General features: G+C 42.5%; 1 non-coding gene across 1 annotated transcript; it reads right to left on the bottom strand.

Moving 5' to 3' along the window:
• Nucleotides 1–3,723: 3,723 nt before the first annotated feature.
• TRNAI-GAU (transfer RNA isoleucine (anticodon GAU)) lies at nucleotides 3,724–3,800 on the bottom strand. The gene has a single exon. It is a non-coding gene; the product is annotated as a tRNA-Ile (tRNA).
• Nucleotides 3,801–5,292: the final 1,492 nt, after the last annotated feature.

The raw sequence follows: 5,292 nt of genomic DNA, 5'->3' as shown, positions 1-5,292 counted from the left end.
AATAAGCCCCCAGCCTTGCCAGACTGAGGAAATAGAAAAGAGTGCCGGGTTGGCCTTCAGAGGCAATGAGGTAGGAGACAGTAAAGATCACAGATTTAATTACCCAGGTGGCAGAAGCATCTTCTTGATAATAAACCAAGAGACTCAACCCAAGGAAACTATGGAGAAGGAAGAGAGAGACTTATGAATGACATGGGTGTAACCAGTTTTAGCTGCTTTTTTTTTTTTTGGCTGTGCTGCCTGGCTTGCAGGATCCTAGTTCCCCGACCAGGGCAGAGTCCTAACCGCTGGACCACCGGAGAATTCCCAGTTCGAGCTGCTTCTTATAACACTAGGATACAAATCTTCCTATTTCATGCAAAGGTTTCAGTTTTCTGATCAGAAAGAGAGTGGGCCAGGAGACCAAGAAATTCGTGCTATACCAGATTAGTCAGGGTTTTGGAGAGCCCCTAAGGCCCTGCACCTATTATAGCATTTTCAAAATCCACGGTGGTCCAAAAGGGCCTCAGTTTTCTGAGGAGTCCATGCTTCCACTGGTACAGCTAGAAAAAACTAGAGGCAAGTCAATGGAGCTTGTCACTCAGTTGTTTCTGGAGAATTTGTCCAGTCTTGTCTTATGGTAGCGTCAGCTCCAATGCTAGAGAAAAATATAAAAACAAAACCGAGTCCTTGAACGAAGTAAGCCAATGAGAGAAAAACAAGGGGCCGTTGGAAGTTCACACAGCTCCTGATCATCTTTCCATCAGGAGCTAACCTCTCCCCTACACCTTACTGACAATGTGGACTACAGCCTGTTTCGCTCCCAGCCTCCTATTATTCCTGTTAAGGAGCCGGATCACCTGGGCCCTCTGGCTGCACGCTCAAGGCAGGAGATGCGAGTGCTCTTCCATAGACAGGGAATAAGAGGAGAAGACAGGCCTTTCCTTCCCTTTCCACCGAGGCCTCTCCAGAGAGGACCCAAAGGACTGCAGGCAGCCCGAAGGCCAGCACGGGGGCTCCTAGAAAAATTGTCTTCTAGTCCCTGCCTTTAGAGACGTAGAACTGGCAGGTGTTATTTCTCCCTTCTAGTTTTTCTCACAAATGAGTGGGGTGGGGTGGGGAGAGTGGGGAGAGTGGTTTCAGGCACTTAAGCTTTAGTGGGAGTGAGAGATCTGCAGACATACTTCTTATAAGATCAGGGTGACGAAGGGAAGAAAAGAGGACCACCAAGGGGACCTAAAGGGACAGAAAGGGGACCCAATGAGGGAGGACAGAGTAAATGGGGCTTCATCCTGGAATCTAGAGAGGGAAGGAGAATCACATGCAAATCTGAGAAGGCAACCGGCAGAATGTCATCATGAAATTCTTGGTAGGAGGGCATGAGAGAATTTGCTTCTATTTGCTCCAGCGAACATGAAATCCCCGAGGTCTTGTGAACAACATAAACTTCCTTGGTTGTTGAAGACTGTAGCCCAACAATTTATACTGTGGAAGTAACTGGCATAGAGGAAAACATATGCAGTTTACCTAAGGGACAAAAACACCTTCATTTATAAATTCCACATCTATATTGCAAATTCTGCTCCTGCAGGAGATACGTGGCTTTGTAGTAGCTGCAACAGAGAGAGATAGGTTTGAGCGGCACCAAAAAAGTGAGTTTCACAGGATCAATCAATAGTTTTATAAATGTTGCCGCATTTTTAAAAATTGGAACTGCAAAATGGGACAGTGAAAAATGTCTGGAATCAGGAGAGCTGAATTCTCCTCCCCATTCTACCCATAATGGACAGGCAGAGCTCTTCACCGTCTGTGAAGTATTCCAACTGCTAAAAGGTTCCTAAAGTCCTTTCTGGCCTAAAGATAATCCCTAACTTCTGTGTGTTCCTTTCTTCTTAGAGATTAAAACTGATAAAGAGAAGGGCAGAAAAAAAAAGTTTATTAGGGATTTTATGAATATATGTGTCTTAAGGAAGCATTCCCTATACTTGTTCAGACATTCATTCATTTAGCTAATATTTTGAGTCCTTGTTGTGGGATACATACTGTGCTGGGGCTGGGAATACAATGATGAGAAAAACCTTTCACTTCCCTGGACAGAAAAAGACCTAATGATGAAAATGTTTTCCTCAGATGTGATTTTTCCTATAATTGGGTCTACAATAGCCTCTATGTAATCACACATCGTTTCATAAATTTGAACAAATTATCCTTAACAAGTAGGGGTTAATTTAGTTGCATGGTTGGCTTTTTTTTTTTTTTTTTTAATACCAGGGAGCTATTTTCATTGAATGATCTTAGAGAAAGTCTTTGAAGACATTTCAGAGTCACTTGGTCAAAAGTATTTATTGATAATTTACTGCATGGTAGATTTGCTATAGGTGGTGAGGATATGGTAAAAACAAGTCAGGTAGAGGCCCTGCCCTCAAAGATTCATAATCTTGCGTCTATTAAAGTATGAGAAATTTAAACTAGTTTCCACTCATGCAATTTAAACTTTGTTATGCTAGTCAATTGCCCCAGCTTCATAAGGTGGCCCTGAAATTTTTCAGGTGATTTTTTTTTTTTTTTTTCAATTCAGGACTGTTTGCTTATTTAGACAATTTGTGACAAACTGTCACTTTTTCAAGCAATGCTGCCAGCGTGTTGATTTTAAAAAATAAATGTGACTCTTGCCACATGCCACTCATGCCACTCTTCCTTCTCCTCTCTAGTTCCCCATTCCCTCCTTTCCAATTTTAAAAAAATCCTTCAGGGACTTCCCTGGTGGTCCAGTGGTTAAGAATCTGCCTTCCAGTGCAGGGGACACGGGTTCGATCCCTGGTTGGGGAACTAAGATCCCACATGCCGCGGGGCCAACCGAGTCTGGGCTCCGCAACTACTCTGCCCATGCACCTCAATTAAGACCCTATGCAGCCAAATAAATAAATATTCTTTTTAATAAAAATAAAAAAAATTTAAAAATCCTTCAGTGTCTACCCTTTACCTCACAAGAAAAGAAACCCCAACTCCCTAGCACATCAGGCAAGGCCCTTGGTGACTGGACCTTGCCTCCCCCAGTCCTGCTTGTGCTCTGAGGCTTGCACATGGTCCACTCTGGCCACACTGATTGCCATTTCCCAGAACAACAGTCTCTCAGCTCTGGGCCTTTACTCATGCTGCTCCCTAAGTCTAGATGGCTCTTCACCCGCTTCCTCCTTATGGTGATTTCACTTATTCCCTGGACTTGGGTTCATCTATGACCCCCGCAGTTCCTGTGCCTACATCCATCCTGGGACTCACCTAGTACAGTACAACGGCCCACTGACACATCCATCTCCTGACCATAATGGGAAATTTCAGGATGGTGTACAGGGCTGACACGTAGACACCCATAATGAAAGTTTTGAATGAATATGAATAAATGAGCACACATCTACAGATGACATTCCTAGCAGGGAGAACAACATGAGGGAAGACAAGCATGGTGCATCAGGGACTCTGGAAGGAATTCAGAGTGTTTGGAAAATGTAGTTGAAGAAGATGAATGGCTAGAGATGGGACAAAAGAGAGAAGCAAGGACAGATGCAGCCAGTTTGATAATTTGGACTTCATCCTGAGGACAATAGTGAGTCATTAAGGGGTTTTAGGAAAAGGAGTAATTAGACGTGTTGATTTTTTTTTTTTTTTTCTTTAAGTAACCTGAGCCTTCCAAGTCTCAGCTAGAGAGGTGTAACCACCTTGGGTGGTAAGGAGTAAAAGCGCCCGTGGCCAGTACGGGGATCAAACCCACGACCTCAGCGGCGTTATCAGCACCACGCTCTAACCAACTGAGCTAACCAGCCGCGACCAGAGTAATTAGATTAGCGTTTTAGAAAGAACCTTGTAAAGAATAGATTTGAAGGAAGCAAGACTGGGGATGAGGAGATATGTTAGAGTGACTATTGCAGAAGACCAAGGAAGAGCTGATGATGGCCTGAACTAATCTAGCAGCCTTGAGGATAGCAGGAGGTGGAAAGATTCAAGAAATGTTAAGGGGGTAGAATTGGCAGAACTTGGTGGTTCATTGGTTGTGCATCTTCCCTCCCCAACCAAGTGCTAAACTTCTGAAGTGCAGGAACTCTGCAATATATGGCTTTGTATTCCATTAAGTTACCTATGGTGCCTACCTATAGATTAAGTGTTCAATAAATATTTGTTGGATTAATAGATGAATGAGTGAATGAAACTATAGCTACACACAAGCTCAAGCTGATAAATCCTTACTCTTCAAAACAAAACAAACATATAACTCACACAACTTAGATTTACAAAAGACTGTAAAACAACAGAAAAGGCTAGCTCGGGGACTTCCCTGGTGGCGCAGTGGTTAAGAATCCGCCTGCCAATGCAGGAGACATGGGTTCGAGCCCTGGTTTGGGAAGATCCCACATGCCGCGGAGCAACTAAGCCCGTGTGCCACAACTACTGACCCTACGCTCTAGAGCCCGCGTGCCACAACTATTGCAGCCTGCGTGCCTAGAGCCCGTGCTCCGCAACAAAGAGAAGCCACCGCAACACTGCAACAAAGAGTAGCCCCCACTCGCCGCAACTAGAGAAAGCCCGCGCACAGCAACGAAGACCCAACGCAGCCAATAAATAAATACATAAATAAATTTATAAAAAAAAAAAAAAAAAGGCTAGCTCGGTGGAGTGTTCCTGTTGTCAAAAAAGACAAATATAATCAATTTATAAAAACTCCTATTATTCCTCGAAGGAAGGAGACTTATTCTAAAGCAAATGATTAAAAGGATCTCATTTTACTCAATTTGTACAAAGAGAAAAGTCTGTGCAACTAGCCACTTAGAATCATATTACATAGAGATCCCTTGTCCAAGCAATGTGAAAGCATATTGCATGCTATTATATGCTATGTCTGTTTGGAGAAATCTTGTCACTTAGATATGTCAGAAATGTCAGAAAAAATGTTCTGTGCTTTCCATACAGAAAAATCCTGAATTTCATATTCCCTCCAGAAATATTCTTCTAACTCATAAAATATTGAACTATCATTCCAGAAGTTATAGGGCAAACCAGCTCACAAAAAGATGTGTCGAAGGTGATGGAGGATGTCATTATAGTTAATCAATAGCCCATTACTGGAAATCAGCAACAATCTTAATAGTTAACATAATAAACACATTTAGCCTACAAAATGAATGCTTTGATTCATTCTTCAACCTTACTTAATTATTTCCACAATCAAAGAAATGATGACAAATTTTCTTTCCAAGTTCAATATCCTGTTAAAAACATTTTCAAGCAAGGTCACAACTAGTCACACACACAAATAAGAAA

The sequence above is a fragment of the Balaenoptera ricei genome, chromosome 13, assembly GCF_028023285.1.
Source record: "Balaenoptera ricei isolate mBalRic1 chromosome 13, mBalRic1.hap2, whole genome shotgun sequence".
Lineage (NCBI taxonomy): Eukaryota > Metazoa > Chordata > Mammalia > Artiodactyla > Balaenopteridae > Balaenoptera > Balaenoptera ricei.
This window is presented reverse-complemented; position numbering and strand designations above follow the sequence as displayed.